A 20,313-nucleotide genomic window follows, 5' to 3' on the forward strand; every position below is an offset into this window, starting at 1 on the left:
ACTGTTGATTACCCCAAGTATCTTCTTTCATGTTTCAACAGTACAAAAAAGAAATTCATAACAGGTTTGGAATGGCATGAGGTTGAGTAAATGACAACAGAAAATACATAAAATGTAAAATCTTTAAGACTAATTTATTATCAAGACTACCAACTATCATACTCTTATTTATTCACCATATAAAATAAACAATATAATACATATAAATATATCAAGCCAATTTTTGTGCAACAGAGTGAAACCTTATTTTGTATCATTTGCTTTAAAAAAAAACACTGTCCCTCTCTATTGCTTGCGTGTAATAAATTATTCCTCTGTAATCACTCATTCTGAGCAGTTGGAATGAGCCTTCTGCCCACACATACTGGATTTAAACTGCACATTAATGCTCTTATTAATTTAACTTAAACCTTCATATTTTTCTCAGATCAAACTGTACTTTAAAGTATAAACTTTAATAATAATAGACAAAAAAAAATCAAAAGATGACACTAAGCCTCATGGGTTAATCAGGGTGTAATTCTGAAAAAATAAATATAACACTGAAACCTACAAAAGGCAATTAAGAAAACCAAAGCAGGCAAGTTATATCAACAAAAAACAGGTTTATTTAATATCTCTCTTTCTTTTTAAAATAAATTAGATTTATTCTATTCATCAAACCCTTTTCTTTTGAATTTTTTTACATATCGAAACTTGGGCCATCCTAAACAACACACTATGAGCTTGGGAGAGTTAAAAACAAGGAAGAGAGAGCGAAGAGAGAGACACGTGATTAAGGGCTCAAAAAAATAAAATAATATAAAACATCATCCGCCTCACATGTAAAATCCACAACACGATTGGTGAGACTTCAAATAAAAGAAGAGAAGAAAAGGGGCTGAAGTCCCACGAGAACAACTAATGAGCTATAACTCAAAGTGCGTTAGTTCTAACCTGCCCTGGCGGCTGGGTATTTCAGAAGAGAGATTATGGACCTAACCGGATCAGAGTTATGGCCCTAAAACTCCCCCCCATAAGCAGGATTTCGTCATTTCAAACACTACCATGACTAAAGAAAGAGAAAACCTTGTGTCTCGCTCAGCTCAGTCATTGGAGATGACATCACACACCCTCAAAACGACAAAATGAACAGAGCGCGCGGTGGACAATCTGGGGGTGCCATGAGAAGCAAGGTCAGCAATCGATTCTTATGTAAAAAATATATGATCAACTTAAAAAAACGGGTTTTAAAAAACACTGCGATGCGCGCTCTGAAGACGGAGTGACAGCTATGAACATTCCAAACGAAGTCCTTAGGTACTAGTGTCGGACGTGAAACCGAGCTTGAGGTGTTACTCTTGGATTACTACAGAATTTTCCACATGGACTTCCCAAGAGTCCTCCACAGCAGACCAGACTTGAAAGACTATGACAAGATCATTAATGGTTCACCCTAGTAAATAAAAATAAACGGTCTCAGAGAGATGGTTGCTCCCCTTTTTATTGATGTGAAGGGGAAACCACGTAAGCGATCTTGCGGCCCCCATCTCGACACATATTAAGTCATGGAAAACCTGTCCATACTGGTACACAGGTAAAACGAAACACGAGATAGCCGATCAAAGTGATATGGTCAAAGAAAAAAAAATTGCAAACCACAGAGAGGATGTTCAATGTTTTGGTTTTTTTCTCTTTCCACTCCGGTTTTCCTAGCTTCCGTCATCTGGGGTATTTCTGGTTTGTGTCCCCTGAGTCAGCGGGTGATAGTATCGATAATTATATCTAGATGAAAAGTCTCGTGACTTCGTATGAGAAGGGACGGAACCAAAAAAAAAAAAAAAAATAAGATATGTGGTGGCCACGGATCCTCACATACGACATCTTTTATTTGCAGGGTGAGCACAGAGATCCCACCCAAGTCCCCAGGGCACTTCGTTCCTTGAGAACAAAAATAGAATGGAACTGACATTGAATTACGCTGAACAATTTCTGAAACTGTGAATCAGGTTTTTTAAGAATATTTCCTTTTGTATACACCATAGTGATGATGAATCATGTTCACCATATTTTTTCACAACAAGGAGTGCACAGTAGGTCTCTCTTCAAATTTTCGTTTTTTCTTCTTCCTCCTTCAGTGTAGTTAGTAATGATACAGAGCAAGAGGGAAAGGATTATTTACAGTGCTGTTGAACGGGGGAGGACGAAGAACGAGGGGAGGGGTGTGCGGTAAAGTACGCAGCATGAGAAGCAAATAGGGGGACGGGGTCCCTGTGGCAGAGGTAGAAAGGGACTGTTGGTTGGGGCCACACAGAAGGGCGGGAGACGAGGTCCGTGTTAGGTGTGGAGAATGATGCCGTCGCTTGTTCTGGAATGCCCCGTCTGAGCTCCAGCTCCTCCAGCTGTCTCCATAGGTCATTCTCGCTCCTCTTGTCCTTCTTCCCTTTCCCTGCAGGAAAGAGAGGTAGAGGTTTATCTGAGCGCTCTGTACACTGCAAGGAGGTGACCAACCATGCATTGTTTTTTTCTGACCTTTGCCTGTCTGATTTTTGTAAGTGGGCGGCGAGTTCCGTTCAAAACAAGGCGCTGTTCCTCTCCAATGATGCTTTGAGCACATTGTAGAAGGCAAAGCTGAATATTGCCCTGATGGATGGAAGAGAAGCAAACACAATGAACATACCAAACCACTTTGTCAAAAGTGCAGGAATGTGGGCAGAATGTCAAACCAGTTGACAAAACTAAATAGTGCTTATTATTGCGCAGACCTCTGATCAAAAGCGTTAATACAATAGGTATGACTTTAAAGGTTTTTGTTTTTTTCAGTAGGGCGTCTACCTTTATATATATAATTGAGTAATGATGCTGAAAAATTCAGCATTGTATCACAGCCAGAAACTAAAGCCAGACATTAGAGCGGGAGGTGCGATAAGTCGAGATTTAATAGTAATAAATAGTATTTCACAATGTTACTGTTTTCACTGTATTTGATCAAATAAAAAGCAGGACTTGGTGAGCATAAGAGTAGGTTAAAAAAAAAAAATTCTTCAAACATTTTTAATAAGGTATGAGATATTAATTTGATTTTATTTTCAATTTTAAAAAAAATACATTATTAAATTGAAACATACAACTGACGGGGTTGTCCAGTTGCTTCTTTGGAGATCCTGTTAGCGGCGGGCAAAAAACATGATAGGCCAGGGAGGACACTAGAGTTGTCCTCATTAAGGGGGGACTCATGCTCTACTCCATTGTGCCAGTAGTACAAGGCTCGTTCAGCCACCAGAAAAAAAACAAATATACAAAACCTCCATTTTAAAACCATTTAACAATATTGTAATATCAGTTTAGTGTCCTACAATACAGATTTTTAGGACTGCGAGAAGGAAAACTGACGCATTACCATGGACGCAGACCTACAAAATTAACACAAAAAAGAACTTAAGGCTGGAAAATTAGTAGGGGAGAGCACGGTTGATTTTGTTTGAAGCAATGGGATTTCCCTTATTCTTGTTTGATATTTAAAGAGACTTTATGTCAAAAAATGTTGTGGATATTAATGAATCAAAACACATGCTTTGATAAATCTTGTCCAATAGACATAGGTAATGTGGACAACAACTATTGGAGCAATGGGTCCCTCTCACTAATTTAAAAGGGAAAAATAAAAAAGACCCTGTGATGCTGTCAGTGATGGGGAACTTGTCTTTCGAAAAATCGTCATGGTTTAAGTATCTGCCAAAATACAAGACCAATCACAAGGTATGTGAGGGAGAGTTTGGGCATTTGGGGGTGTGTTACCTGAAAATGGGGGGCTGCGGGACAACATCTCACAAATCTGTTGCCGAGCAAGATCTTGGATTCTAAAAAAAATGAGTGGCTGCACCTCACATATAGAACTCTCCTCCAAATCTCAAGAAAACATAAAACTACCAAAGAAAAAACAACCAAGCGAGTCGGGGCTACAAAAATTTAGGAAAAGCAATGTGAAAGACATTTCATTCTGGACAAAAAAAAAAAAAACAAAAAAATTGTGGAAAGAAAAGTATATAGTATTTTTCACTTGCTAAAAATGTTTGTGGTAGATCAATTAAACAGTTTAATTTGAGATCAGGCACAAAAATGACAAGGGATTAAACTTAACTTATCAATAAAACTTAAGGGCATTACCTCTTTTTTGACTGCCATGTTTTTGGCAAAACCTCACCAACAGGCTCTGATAAGCCTACAAAAAACAATGAAAAGCCAACTCGTGAAAATCCCTTTTAGGATAAGAAGCTGAAAACAAGATGAACACAGAGATAAAGAAGTGAGGAAGTAATGGTGATAGGGACCACTGTCACGTTCTGGGAACCGTACCAAGACAATCTAGGAACGCTGCTCACAATACAGAAGAGGATTATCAGCAATAAGGCGATAGCAGAGTTAATTTCACAGTTAATGGTTCCAGACATCATACCAAAAAAAAGGTTAAACATTCACCAACACTGGCCGAGGTGCAAGCATGAAACGACAAATATGTTTCTGTGCACCACCCTGAAATGGTAGCGACCACTGATAATCGTCCACAGGGATACCCGGGCAATCAGTTTACCAGTGAACAAACAGCTGAGTGGTCTGTACCCTGGGCATAGGAAGAGAAGACAAGCTCTGCACTGTGTGAAGTGCAGGAGGGAAAGCAGCACTTTCACCAGAAAACTGTTTGTGCTCAGCTTTGAGAGGGGAAGCGCAAAACCATTTGATGATGCTGTAAAACCAGAATGATGTGTGAGACTTCTTGATCCTGACACAGATAACCATGAAAGAAACTGATTTATATGCAGGAGACACCAAAAAATAGAACCACTTTGGGGGTCACCTTCATGTCTTTTCCAAACTCTTATTTCTCTGATTTAAATTTCTCCAACATCACTGACAACCAAAGAAGGGTCCTAAATATGGACATACCTTCCCAAAATATCCAGCAGTTTCAGCTACGCCTCACTGAAGTGTTCGGTCTCATATCCAAAACTGTAAGGGCAGGAGAGGAGCGGGGGAAGAAATTTAGGGTATAAGGAGATAGGGTATATATAATCTCTATATATATCTATCTATTATTATATGTATATATATATTATATATATTATATATATATATTATATATCATGAATAGTATATATATATATATATATATATGATATATATCACAGAATAATCTATTTCATCTAGTATATTCGCAACAAACCCCCTGTCCCACAAAAAAAAGGTTATTTACCAAGAAGAAAATGTTGTTGATTTTGTTTGCGGATATGAACGGCCCTCGGAGGCAAGGAACTTTCCGTAGATTCTGTGCAGAACTGTCTTCAGGCAAAGTCCCTCTCTACGTGGGTCCTCACTATCAAACGAGCTTCAAAGAGCTAGAAATCCACAAGAGGAGTTTTATCAGCTATCGTAGTGTGTACCACGCTAAAAAAGACAGCATATATGACCTTGTACCCACACAAAACCAGTCATTAAGTGGGGTCAAAGAGATTGTTTTCTGTCTGAAGAGCTAGAATAGATAAGCGTTCCATTGGATGTAGTGGTTTGTATTGGGGATCAGGACGAATGCATTGGCGACGAGATAACACCACTATTTTGAACATCAAAATACTGATAAATCGCCTTTGAAAAAAAAATCTAATAAGGAAAAAAAAAAAAAAATGCGTGCGAAAAATACTGGAAAAATCCGACCTTTGAAAAATTGTTCCAAATGATTTCTTAGCAATGCATATTACTAATCAAAAATTACGTTTTAATATATTCATCGTATGAAATTTACAAAATATCTACATGGAAATATGATCTTTACTTGATATACTAATGATTTTGGCATTAAAAGAAAAAGAATCTATTAATTTTTGCCAATACACATATTTTTTGTCTATTGCTAACAAATATACCCCAGCGACTTAAGACTGGGTTTGTGGTCCAGGGTCACATATGACCGTTCTTAATATACAGATACTGAAAAAAAAAAAAAAAACTATTGGAACTGGTTATCACTGGACAAAAAATTCAACTGTACAGTTTAGTGGTAATTATTAAAAAAAATATTTGACCAGCAAAAATGCCACTACTGAGCAATCAGAATCAAGTATTCAGGACATCTATATCTGTGCCTATTTTACTGGCAATACTTGGCTTCATTTGATTGATACTAGGATGAGAAGTCAAAGAATATTGCACAGACAATCACTCACCTGTAAATACAAATTTCGTCAGTCGATGTATTTTTTGGCAACGCGGGGCTGAAATTCCTGACTTCCACAAGAAGCGAAAATGAAGAAATCATAAATGAGCTAAGGGGGAAAAAGGAAGAGAGAGAGAGATCAGAAAACTTAGTGCCTTGAAATGAACAGTTGTAATTATTTCAACCTTAAGACTTTTTTTAAAGCCCATATTGTTTGATTTCTTTAAACATTTGAGACCTTTGTCTGTTATTACATGCAATTACATTTTTTAACTAAAAAGGTGATTAAAAGGTTAGTTCACCCAAAAATGAAAATTAGTCCATGTTTTACTCACCCTCAAGGCATCCTAGGTGGATCTATGACTTTCTCTTTCAGATGAATCTAATCGGGCAGTTATGTTTAAAAATTGTCCGGCTCTGCCAACAGTCCCAAAAGTAGTTAAATAAAGTGCATACATCCATAAATAAAAACATGCCTCACACAGCCTCGGGGGGTGATAAAGGCCTCTGTAGCGATAGCAATGCATGGATTTGTATGTATTTATTTTTACCAAAAAGCATCAATTGCTACAGGACGGCCTTTATTCACCCCCCCCAGAGCCGTTGCGACGTGCATGTTTTATTATGGACGTGGATGCGCTTTATTTTAACTACTTTTGGACTATTGAACAAAAAAAAACCCGCATTACCCCCATTCTAAAGGGCTTGTCTTGGAAGAGCCTGGTAAAATTTTTATATAACTCCAAATTAAATTTTTCTGAAAGAAGAAAAGTCATAAACACCTAGGGTGTCTTGAGGGTGCGTAAAACATGGAGTAATTTTCATTTTTGGGTGAACTGACCCTTTAATGCCTATTTATTTGATGCTGGCTGTGATTCTCTACCTGTAAGTGCGGCCATGAAGCCTCAGCGTGGGCTCGTCTTCCTCTGGGTCAAACTCATTACTGTCACTAGGGGGAAGAGTCCGAAAAAATATTGCAGGACACCTGTGACAAATGAAAAGAAGGAATGCTTGAGGTATCTCTAAATTATATAGGCATATAAATTAGACAACTACAGAAAACTTTCCAGTCACATAGTGTACTACTAATCTCACCATTTTGACCACCTCGGGGTAGGTCTGCTCAGTCAGGTAGCCCCGGCTAGAGGGGGACGTAGTCCACCAGCTCATTGAGGGGTGGACCGCTTATACTCTTTCATTTTGAGGTCAGACAGCGTGTCCAAGAAGGTCAAACAGAAAACAGCACTGCTGCAGTTTCTTGAGAAATAGCTCTGGTTGCTCCTGCGCAGAAACATCTAGACAGACAGAAAGAAAGAAAAAGAGTTCATGCAAAATAATCCATGGAGTACTAAAATTCCACAAATGTCTTTTAAATCTACCTCCTTTGACTTTCCCCACTGTTGGTAGGAGGCCTAAAATACTTCACATATTAGCCTGGAGCTCCATCTGGCATATGACCTCTAAATATTCCAGCTGATAGGGGCTTGAGTTTGAAAAGCCTTTCAAAGACACAGTTATACATGTCCCATAACCAACCACTTACAGTGGCAATGTTCATGTAGTATTTGGCTTTACTGACCATATTTAAATCAATATATAAAACACAGCATATGCTCACTTTTAAAGCAAAACATTTAAAAAAAGTTTAAGTTTTACATGTTTTTAAAACAACTTTTACTGTTCAATAAATGTATTTAGATACTGTGTGGATGTCAAAAGTTCAATATGTTCATCATTAATGTGATGAAACATACTCTAGGATAGCTGACGTAAAAAAAAAAAAAATTGCTGTATAAATGTATTAAAGATGCATTAAATTTACCAAAAGTGATAATAACGACTATTACAATGTTTTCTATTACTCAAAGAATCCTGATGAAATGTATTACTGTTTCACAAAATTAAGCAGCACAACTTTTCATCATTGATATTAAGAAATGTTTCTTAAGCACCAAATCAGCATATTAGAATGATTTCTGAAGAATCATGTGACACTGAAGACTTAAGTAATAATGCTGAAAAGGGTTCTGTCAGAGGATTTCAATTTTAAAATATATTTAAAATACAATAAAAAATACTTTTATATATGAATAGAAAACTGTTATTTAAAATTTTTAATTTGTTTTTACTGTGGTTATCTTCAAATAAAATAACAGCCTTGGTAAGCATGAGAGACATAAAAATGGGACATGACACAGACTTAAAATCATAATCCCATCTTGAAAATGAGACTTTTCTTTCATTTGGTCACACAGCGACAGTTTGTCTGCATTCAGTGTGTTGCTTTGCTTTTTTTGTTATTATAGTACAACCAACCTTATCAGCTCTATCAGACCAATAAAACCAGCAAAACACTCTGCCATTACCAACCATTAAACTTCATCTGACCACGTAAAAACACAGCTTACCTTTCAGCAGAGGCAGCTGCACCAGCTCTATGGGCTTGTCCTGAGATCTGAACTGGGACGAGCTCTGTGCTCGCTTCTGCCTGGTTTTCCTGACAGACTTCCTGGAGAAAGCCGTCCACCTTGTCCACCGACGGGGCTGTGGTGGCTGCTGAAGACATAGCCCTGTTCCAGAGAGAGTTTATGGGCAACCAAGAAAGAGGAAAACAGAACAGTTAAGGATAATGTGCAGAAAACCATTGAGATCCTGTGCATCCTCATTGGATGGAGTGCGTATCCAATGGGAAATTACTATCCCATGAGGCCACAGGAAAGGAGCTGTGAATGGCAGTGAAGACATATTCAGATGCTTGGCTTTACTGAGCAGCAGAATATTCAATCTAAATGACAAAAGCAAATAAGCTTCCTATGGAGGAGGCATTTTAAGGCATCATAGACACGCTCTAGATGAAAACTCTGTTACGAATTAAAATTCCCATCCAGTCATGATCAAGACAGACACGCACTCAAGCCCTCAAACTCTACCTGCTTTGGCCTTTTAAATTCAATGTTAGTAAACAGTGGTGGGCCATTACAGGTTAAACTGTACTTAGGCTGGTGTCCCTGAGGCTTCTCAGCCTTACATAAAAAGGCTCAAAACACACCCACAGGAATGCCATGCACTGGGATTACCATGGGACGGATGGGGACAGGAAGTGATGAGGCTTTAGTACTCCTCCCAGGCAGAGCAGGAAGTGGAGGAGTGGCAGAAGGAGGTGGGGACTTCACATTGTACACGTGTTTAGCAAGGCCATATCTCCACTAGAATGTGTAACGCTGGACAAAATGATGAGCGACAAAAAATAAAACAAACCCCAAACAAAAACCAAAAAACAAAAACAAAAAAACAAGAAACCAAACAATGAAACAAAAAAAAAAAAAAAATAAATAAATAAATATCAAAAACACAAAAAAAGCAAAACAAAAGTCATTAAAAAAACTATACCAAAACTAAACAAAAACCAAAACAAAAAATACACTAAACAATATAAAATAAAACAATGAATAAATATTAAAATAAATATAAAAACAAAATTAAAAAGCAAAACAAAAATAAAACATGCAAACAATAAAAAAGCAAACAAAAATCATAAACAATTCCAAAACTAAACAAAAAGCAAAGCAAAAAAAAAAAAAACACTAAAGCAATAAATAAACATTAAAATAAATATCAAAAACAAAAAAAAAGAAAAAAAACCCACAAAGAACAAAACAAACAAAAATCATAAAACAATAACAAATAAAACAAACAAAAAAAACAAGAACAAAACCAAAGGGGGGAAAAAATACCAAAACTAAACCAAAACAAAATGAATTGGAAATTACAAGACTGCTTAAAAAGACTGCAATGAAGAATGTAATGAAAATCATTCATCCTGAATAAGAACAAGTTTTTTTCCCCAACCCACCATCTTTTCAGCTAAAATGTTAACATCCTGACACTTTGCTATGGTAGGAGCCGGATGAGAGTAACAGACAGCTGATTAATGTCACAGCAGGCGCAGATACTTTGTTCTCCAGAGAGCATCTACAGGGGGTCTATGGATGTGACCTTCTGTTCTGCCCTGTGTCCTACATTTGGATACACATCAAATTTCAGCTCCAGGTAACCAAAAAGAAACCTAACTGAAGACCAGAGAAAAGGGGGCCATTATTGTATCATCGGTTTATAAATACTCATAATGGATTAGATATTAAAACACATTAATTAATGAACATTAATAAGAATAAAATTATCAACCAATTTAACACTTTTTTTAATCAACATACAATGCAAAATATGCATTACAATGCAAAGGCCTTTCACTTATTTAAATGGCTGTACAATATATTACTGTATTACTGACCTGAACCTTCACTGGATCAAAGTTAATGATCTAGGGCCTTTCGCTTTCTTCTGGATTCCTGCAAGGGGTGTTGGCTAACAGAGACCTCACAGTTACTGTTACTGTGCAAATCCAAGTGCTGTCATAATGACAACTCACATCATTATCACCAGTCCGCCAACAATGACAAGCAAACATCTACCGATTAAAAACCTCTTATCTGCTGACAAGGAAGACGACGACTTGTCTGAAAGTTAGTGTAATGAAGACAAAATATTCTCTTAAGTCTACTTTTCTGGTAGGTTGAAAGTTCGCCATTTCATCTGCTCTGCCCTGGCCTAATATTGCTTGCGTTTCTTACCTACCTGTGGTGATTCTCCAGATTTACCTTCTTTAAAGTTGTCAAAATAAAAGGACTAATTTGCACAAAAAACGTGTTTGGCATATCCAGTGGCTATGATAAGCAATCGCTACTGGGTATACATCTAATTTTTTTGTTTCATGGGTTTAATAGAACAACTGGTAGGGAACTAGATAAAGCTCAACTTAAAAATAACTTGGCTTAAAAATGTCCACTTAAAAAGTATTACATTTTCAATGTACAATAACACAACTAAATGCATTCAATTTATGCAGTCAAACACTACTCATGCAACCCAATGTAGAATTAAGTCATTTTACATAAGACAAATGCCCTTGGCGTCTAAAAAAAAAAAAAAATTACGGCTAATTGTGTAACATACAAAGCAAAAGGGAACAACCTCCAAAAACGAAAGGCCATGACATACATTTAAGCAAGATCTTATGCCTAATAAACACTCTTTGCGAATAAATTTCACAACTGAGTGTATAACTGTCAGTTATCAGGCGGATAAATGTGAGGCTGCCATAACACCAGTCATAAACTAAAAGGACTTTGGAAGCAAAGCCACGCCATGTAGGGAAGTGTTTCTGCCATCCTTACTGCTGCTTGTAAATTGAAAAACAAGAACAATTCGTTTTAGAAAAGTAAGTTACATTTAACATTATTGTCAGCCCAAACGGTAATATAAAAGGTCACTAATCTGAAATTATTCATATCGACTCAACTTTAAATCCTGATAAGTTTTCAGTGATCTGTTTTTCATATATTGAGCCACATGTAGCCCATGAATGCCTTACCAAAACCAGAGATGAACTGAAGACTACGAGGACCCTTATGTAAAAGTGAGCTTTGAAGAACAGCCGACTGCTTTTCCATTCTGCAGATGTGTTTACATTTTGGTGGCTCTAATATGGCCCTAGACGGCCTGCCAGTACGAGCCTGAGACTTAAAGTGCGGAGAAACAAAGCACTGTGGCACACTTAACCACGGTCCAGGATTTATTCCCCATTCATCTAACAAAATTATAAATCAATGTATGGCTGCACAATTAATTTTATTTCTAATCGCGATTACAATTATGAATGCCACAATTACGTAATCGTTCAAAGCGGCAATTAAACGTTCAAAGTCCACTTATATTATTCTGCATGCTTAAGATATTTTTTTATTAAGTTTTTTCTTTCTTTCTAGATGTTATCTTAAGGGTTTTACCATTGTTTTAGTTTTAGTATAACATTATAATACCATTCATATTTTTACTTTTTTATGATTTAAAGAAGAAACCAATCCAATGTACATTTGATATTTGAGGCTTAATACTATAGAAAAGCACTAAAGGTTTTTCAGTAGAGTGTTTTCAGCTTATTTTCATATAAAAAATACAGCATGCAGTTGCATCAAACAATGGTATAAACATTATTTAATTTAAATTGTGATAATCGTAATTAATACTCACAATTACAATTTCAATCGACATTTATGATTTTTGTCATAATCGAGCAGCCCTAAATCAACGCTCAAGATACCAAGTTGTTTATTGGACGTTTAAGGTTTCATACACAAGGCCTTCACATACATCGGTAAGAGGAGGACTGTGATAATGTTAAAGTCCATTAATTGAACATAAAATGTAAGCTCACCTTCTTCATAGACTGAACTATAAAATTTCTCATGCCATGTCAAGCGAGAACATAGCAACAGGACAATCAGGACTTTGACTTGGCTGTTCTAAAGCATGAAATGTCAACTGAAGCTGTTCGGTTATACATTTACTTAAGAGAGTAGGATCATTGTTGTACAACATGACCCACATTCAGTTTAGCTTGGCTCACAAACGGACACCCTGACGTCCTCACAACCTCCAGTAAAACACCCTGGCAAAATACAGAATTTGTTTTTTTGCGACTGTGCAAAGTTATCTCGTTTTTAGAGAGGCGGCAAATGAGCTCCAAAATATTGCACCCCCTTACATCACAAAACAGCAGTCCAAAGATCATGTTCTAGGTGGTTGATTCGCTACATAAAACTGATGTGTTTACATATCCTGAAGTGTCCTGCTGGGGTTTTGTAACCTAAAAATTTCTCTTGGAGTTGGTTTAGATGGGTCAAACAAAACAAAATCTATATTTCTATGGCTGACCATCACCATACACCTATTTTTAGAGGGAGCTAGTGGCAGTTCTCTTCCACTTTATGTTCTTGGTTAAATCAAAACATGACTCAATACAAAAAACATATTAATAATTATGACCACTTTTATTTTAGTGATATTAATTATGTACAATGATTATTCCTAAAAAACTACTATGTTTTTCTTTCAATTGTATTGGGAATTTTAATGGATATATTCATACATTCAATTTTTTTACAATGGTGAATAACCAGAGAGAAACAGCTGCTTTAAGAACAAACTGAAAGCTCTGTGTGACTCTCAGGGGAGACAAAAAGTGACAATCACAAGTCAAACTCAGAGAAAGTGGACAGAGGCAGCTTAAAAACATGACCGTTTTAAAGTTATCACTGGACTGACCAAATTTTGACAGGCACAGTAACGATATTTGTCGATATTTACGACATTGTTTGACATTTTAAAAAAATCTAATTATCATGCAATTTCATTAGCCAAGATACTATTTTGTTTCAAAAATCAAACGGTTTAAAAATATGACACCTGACTGTATCGTAACGCTTTTCCAATGCTTTCATGAGCAGCAAAAAAATTTTGCCCCAAAGAAAACACTTTTAATAATACATCTCAAACCTCACAAACTTTGAATTTAAAGAACATTCTGCGAGACAACAGCTTGAGTCTGTGTTTGTTTTATAAGGAAGGGCCCTGTAACACACAATTGACTCCTCTCATTGATTAGAACACCTGACTCAAATTACAACCATTATACAGATGGCTGTCCTTTACATTGATATAATGTTTTTGACAGAGTGAACACTGGATCGGAGTTTATAAAGACAGCAAAACTTTCCTTCTACATACTCCAACATGCTTTATCCAAAACATTTTTATGCATAAGACCGACTACAGACAGTTCTGGCACTCACGTTGCCCAAGGTTTAACTACTTTTTTTTTGTTTTCACACACAAAGTGACTGGTATGATCTTGCATTGTGCTTTCTGATGAAAGGCACGTCCTTGACAGATAAAAGTATGTCCTGTCTCAAAATAAAACACTACCAGACTGGAAACCAGGAGACCAGAAGAGTTCAAATCAGTGTGCCTGAAAAGTCTCAATTGTCAGTGAAATGCATGACTGCTGCTGTGGAACAAAAACAGGTGTGGAGTATATTGCATTCCCAAGAGCCTGAAAGACAAGGCCAATAAACAAGACTGTTGACTTGGTAAAGCCGGCAAAAGCCAAAGAAAACCTAAAAGGTGACAAACTCAAAACAGATGATTTGCATTTACTCGGATTTGGAAAGTGAGTTGATGTTCTCATCCCCTCAAAAAGGCTAATCAGACTGCCTACACAGGTGCCTAAGATACACCTCAACATTTATGAAGAAAATATAATCCTCATCACTGCACAGTGAACAACCGGTGCTCATTTCACAGCTTTATCCCATACCGATATGAAGAAAGCGTTTCTGAATACCTCAATTCAGCAAATATGTCAGAAACCAAATAACAAGATTGTAATCAAAGCACGATCGTGCTGACCTGCCTATAAACACAAATCGACCTCAGTGGTTTTGATCTTTTAGAGTGCCTAGTTCTCTAGTTATAAATAATTGGCTGGTCAGTCTGCTTTAAATGACCGGAACCTTGTTAAATATCACTCTAAAATCACTATTAAAACTTAGCACTGCAGTGTTTAATTGTGTTTCTTACCTCTTTCGATGGTGATCGGGTCCAGGTGGCTCGTTTTAAGCAGCTAACCTTGTACTTGCAGGCGACCCAGCTAGCCAGCTAACTCAAACGCTTCACTATCGGACTATTTAAACCGGTCTCGGCTTTGGAATACAGTCCGCGTATGAATGGTGACGATTTTTCCGACTGAAGTCACACCAAAATTCCTGTTTATGAGATAATTAGCAAGCCGTCTGAAGGTATGTCAGCATTGCACTGCTAGCAGGAGCTCCCCCGTACAGCTAATCCCTGTAGCTGCCGTCCCAGCCTGCACCAAAAGCCACATTCATACACATTCACTGACCGACTACATACCCAGGTGTTGGGCACTAAGGTAAGAATGTCCGTCTCCTTACTGCTAAACTCACTCAAATAACGACTAATTGCTAACCTGTTATCACAAGTATATGTTAGCAGGCTGTGCTAGTGCTCTATGCCAATTTTTTCCTGGCTCAAAACAGACCGCTAAACCGAGCGTGATGAAACGCTGGTTTATGCTGTTAGGCCAATGATTGGTTACTCGCTGCACAACGAACGCGTGGATTGGTCGCTGGACTGTCAATCAAAAAGTGTTTAGGGCACGCCTCGAAAGTCAAACGTCATTGACGTCGAGGAGCTATGGAGGTAGGTTGCAGCGTAAATGTCTGAGATGGAGATTGGATGAAGACAAGGATCATAAATGCCCGTATGGCGAGAAATGTACCCCGAGCTGTGGTCCGCTCGTTCTCCGCCGGCTCTGTTTACCTCAAATGAGTCGCATTAGAACAAAGTAATTACGCTTATAACGCCGTAGACTGCTACAAGAACGATTCCACTAACGTTTCCTATTCGGTTTCAAACCGTACGCGTAAGCAGCGCGTATTTTTTGGCGCCCATGTTAACAGAGCATTCACGCCGCACGCAGAGGCGGCGCGGCAGCGCGGAGCAGACTCTATTTTTGCTGCGCTGCTTACGATTATTTAAAGCCACAGTGCATTTTTCTTGATCAAAATTGATCTGATTAACATGAAAAATAACACATTTCACCATAAAATCATGTAAGTGAAGTGTTTCGCGTTTCACTATCACCATATGAAAAAAATAAGGAACAAGTGTAGGCTACAACAGGCCTAAAGGCACACCTGAAGAAAAAAATGTGCTATACACTACTCCCATAATGTATGATTGCAGAAAAATATCGTTTGTTTTTAACATTTATGGAGCAACAGATTTTGTGTGAAAATAAATCATACAAGTGTTTTTTGTTTAAAAATAGGCTTTTATAAATGTATGAGGTAGCAAGGGGTGCCTTTTACCCCACATGGGGAAAAAGGCTCACAGTATTGATACAAATAGGGCTAATTTAGTTCAAATAATGTTTTTCTTTAATAATGTCTAAGTTAATACTTGTTCAAAACAACCACTGTAGCAAAGTGTTTCTGCTTATTTTGATAAATAAAATATATTTTTTTGTAAATATAGCCCCCTGTCATTAAAATATATTAATATAAAAATACATTTTAAAATACAGAAACAAACTCATTTAAAAAAGTAAAGATTCTGAAAGCACTGAAGGAAATACTATAATAATTTTATATAGATTTACAGTAGTAACAACAAATGATATTTTATGATATGATTATTATCATGTGTTTTTAAATATGATGGTTTCATTATAAACATGGTTATTCTCTCTAAGATTGATACCCAGCATAATGATATTTACCATCTGACAGCCATGTCATGTCAACAAATGGAAAAAGTCGGCCATCTATTAATTATCATGTTAATTATTGTGCCTTTACACCTAACAGCAGAGGCGCTTTTTTAACCCAAATACCATAATACATTATTGTAAAAGTTATTGAACAACTGCTGCTTCAGTTATCGAAACAAAACTGGGAATCATTAAGAAGACCCTTTTCTCAAAATATATACAATAATTGTCAAGATTTTTTTTTTTTTGCTAATAAATTTTTTAGAAACATTGAATATTAGATCAAGTTAGCACAGAATCAACTACACGATCACACATAACTGCCAGGAGTCATTGCCCAAACTTCAAAGGCATGTTAAATTATTAAATCCTAGAGGCATTTATTAACTTTAAGATTACTTTTTATCATGTAAACTACCTGTAGGCCCATCATGTTATATGCACGTGTGTGGGACAGAGGGGAACACGGCCACATCACAGCAGAGTATATGCTGCCCATATCATAAACCAAAGCACATGACAGACAGTTGTTGAAGAACCTGAAAAGTGGGACCGAATGAACGATACTCGTCTGTATTTGCAGTAAGCCGCAGTTCAGCTGCGCGTGACAAATGCTTAGAAAAGGATTTGGGGGATTTTTCCACTCTTCAATCACAGAGTCCTCTCCCTTGGAACATGGTGTTGCATAACTTAAATGACACTGCAGTGATGATGTTCCACCTCGTTCACCCTTTCATCTATTCGCTCCCGTTTCTCTCAGCCTCGAACTTCCTCTGAACTATGTTACTGGAGCATAAATAAATCCCCGCACGTACGTCTAGACCTGGGAAGACAGTTTTAAGGATTCAAGTCTGAATGTTCAGTGGCCTTTAGTGATGATGATGGTGTTGTTAGTAGTGTTTGGTATGAATGGGTGCTTCTGAATGAATCTTTTAAGTGAAGGAAGGATTCCATTTCCCTCACGAATCTTTTTTTTAGATTTATAGATGTGCATTTTCTTACTAAAGTGTAATAAAATAAAGAACTGTCTCTTAAAACTCACAAAAGATACTCTAGTCGCCACCTACTGGTGTAAAGCCGCAGAAGAGCGAATCAACGAACAAATCGTTTTGGAGAACGGGTTCAAAAAAGTCACTGAATCCAATATTACCATCACTAATGACTTTTGTAGATTATCTTCTATAAATATAAATTGTTAAATTGTTTTGCAGTGAACTACGCCCTTTCAATGTAATTGCATTAACTTTTTAGTATTTGAGAAAATTTTCAGTACTTGAGAAGAGTTGACGGAGAATCCATTCCACTGTTCTTCACGATGTACTTTGTAAGTACAGCCACATGATGGCAATAGAGTACCTTAACTTTGTTCCTGCCATTCCTAATGAAGAGTCCTTCTCAATACGAGATGATCAAATATAATGTTTGATTAAAATACGAACACAGTTCAACATTTTCCCCAGGGAAATGACTAATAAAATGTCAATTATCTTTTTATTCAGACAGGCCTACTGTTTTAAAAGTATAAATGTTCAATGTAGTTCATAAATTATTGTGAGGTCATAAAACTGCATTCATTTTTTAGATTTTGGGGGGGAAAGTCACTTAAAGTAGTTTTAGAGCAAGCACAACATGTAACACTACTAGACACTGATGTCATTGCTTTCATGTCAGCTACCCTCCGAATAAATGGAATTTTTTATTTTACAGTGAATGTGAGGGGGAAAAAAACTTAAGCTAATATATTGCAGTACATAGAGCCTAAATATGTGTAATGTACAATTAGCTACAGTGTGGAAATATACAGTACAGACCAAAAGTTTGGAAACATTACTATTTTTAATGTTTTTGAAAGAAGTCTCTTCTGCTCATCAAGCCTGCAATTTATTTGATCAAAAATACAGAAAAAAACAGTAATATTGTGAAATATTATTACAACTTAAAATAATAGTTTTCTATTTGAATATACTTTAAAAAAATAATTTATTCCTGTGATGCAAAGCTGAATTTTCAGCATCATTACTCCAGCCTTCAGTGTCACATGTAACATCCAGTCTTTCACATGATCATTTAGAAATCATTCTAATATTCTGATTTATTATGAGTGTTGGAAACAGTTCTGCTGTCTAATATATTTGATGAATAAAAGGTTAAAAAAGAACTGCATTTATTCAAAATATATATATAAGAATGATTTTATAAAGGATCATGTGATAATGATCCTAAAAAATTCAGCTTTGCATCACAGAAATAAATGATAAATTTAAAATATAATAAATTTAAAAACAATTATTTTAAATTGTAATAATATATCACAATATTACATTTTTTCTGTATTTTTGATCAAATAAATGCAGGCTTGATGAGCAGAAGAAACTTCTTTCAAAAACATTAAAAATAGTAATGTTTCCAAACTTTTGGTCTGTACTGTATGTATGGTAGGAAATAAGCAAGGTCCTCTAGCACTTACACAGTGGGTTAAAATCAATACATCGTGCAGAAAGTAGACCTTTGTCCAAAGAGCTGACAAATTGAGAAATGAGTATGCGTGCCTCTGAATCTTGCTGGATCAAGAGAACACAAGCACCACACTTACACTGATAAGAGGAAACACTGCAAGCCAAGCATTTAGTCATAATCAAAAAGTAATTTTCACAAACATGATGCTGGAATACAAAATGGAATAAATAAAAAATATATATATATATATTTCACATGACAAGAACACAAATACAGTGGTAATTCATACTGGGTTTATTCACGGTAATAATAAGAAGACAGAAAAAATGGCAAGAACATTGCAGACGAGGAGCCATAGATTACAGGTACACTACACGTGTGAGTTTAGATGACCATGAACGGCTCAAAGTTCAGCACAGGTAAGGTGTACAAGCTTCATTCAAAATGCATTTCCTTGGAGGAAACCCTAAAACACGATCCAGCCGTCTGTGATATGATATCCACTTCAGCTCAGTGCACTGTAAAAATAAAACAGCTTATTCAGTTATGGTGCATTTACTATATGCACAACTGAATATATGCACAACTGTTTCCTTTATACTGGTGCACAGATAAAATTTGTCACCTTCAAAATATGTTACCAGAAACCCGGTAATAAATTCCACATATAGCACATTAAACAAATCTGTATATACACCTCATATGTAAGGGGGGAAAAAGTTAAAAAGAAAAGCCATCAATTACATAAACAATGAGTTTTGCAAATAAACATTATGAATGCGTGACAATATTTGCACCATCAAAACTGTTTACAGAAAGACAGTTGTGGTGTCTTGTGCCTAGTTGGAGGATAAAGTTGCCCTGAAAAATAAGGATGCAAGGCACTGGGGTTTCTGAGCAATGAATGTTTATCAGAGATCTGGCTTCACACCATTTCCTTGTGAAACTGAACACACTAACAAAATAATACTGCAAAAACAGAGTACTAGTTCAAAGACAGAGAACATATCAACTACCTAGGTTAATACTGACAATCAGAAAATACATGTCGGATTTACTTTAGCCATGTTATCATGCCCATTATCATATTTAAATAGTTAAAACTGCAGTGAATTCAGACAAGTGAACAAAGCAAGGAAGTTCAGTCATTCATGAAATAAAGTCACGCTGAGTGTGTCCTGGAGAAAGATTTTCAATGCATCTCCTCCAAAAACTACTGACTACATGCTGATGGGATGATATGGATGTACAATGGAGATGTACAGAATACCTGCAGCACTCGACAGCTCTAAATTTTTGTATCTCAATTTAGCCAACTGTTAAAAAAAGTGATAGTTCTCTCAAAAAAAAAATCTGACATTTATTACATACTCATGTCATTCCAAATCTGTGATACACAAAAGAAGATTATATAAAAAAAAAAACTCTTTTTAACCGTATAATTAAAGTCAGTGGGTTCCATTTTTTTTTTAGGTAA

At 36.4% G+C, this 20,313-nt stretch overlaps 1 pseudogene; it reads right to left on the reverse strand.

The window, feature by feature from the left end:
* Positions 1 to 7,073: 7,073 nt before the first annotated feature.
* On the reverse strand, positions 7,074 to 15,619 carry LOC122141086 (annotated as a pseudogene).
* Between the last annotated feature and the right edge of the window lie 4,694 nt (positions 15,620 to 20,313).

This window comes from Cyprinus carpio, chromosome B20 (genome assembly GCF_018340385.1).
Source record: "Cyprinus carpio isolate SPL01 chromosome B20, ASM1834038v1, whole genome shotgun sequence".
Taxonomy (NCBI): Eukaryota; Metazoa; Chordata; class Actinopteri; order Cypriniformes; family Cyprinidae; genus Cyprinus; species Cyprinus carpio.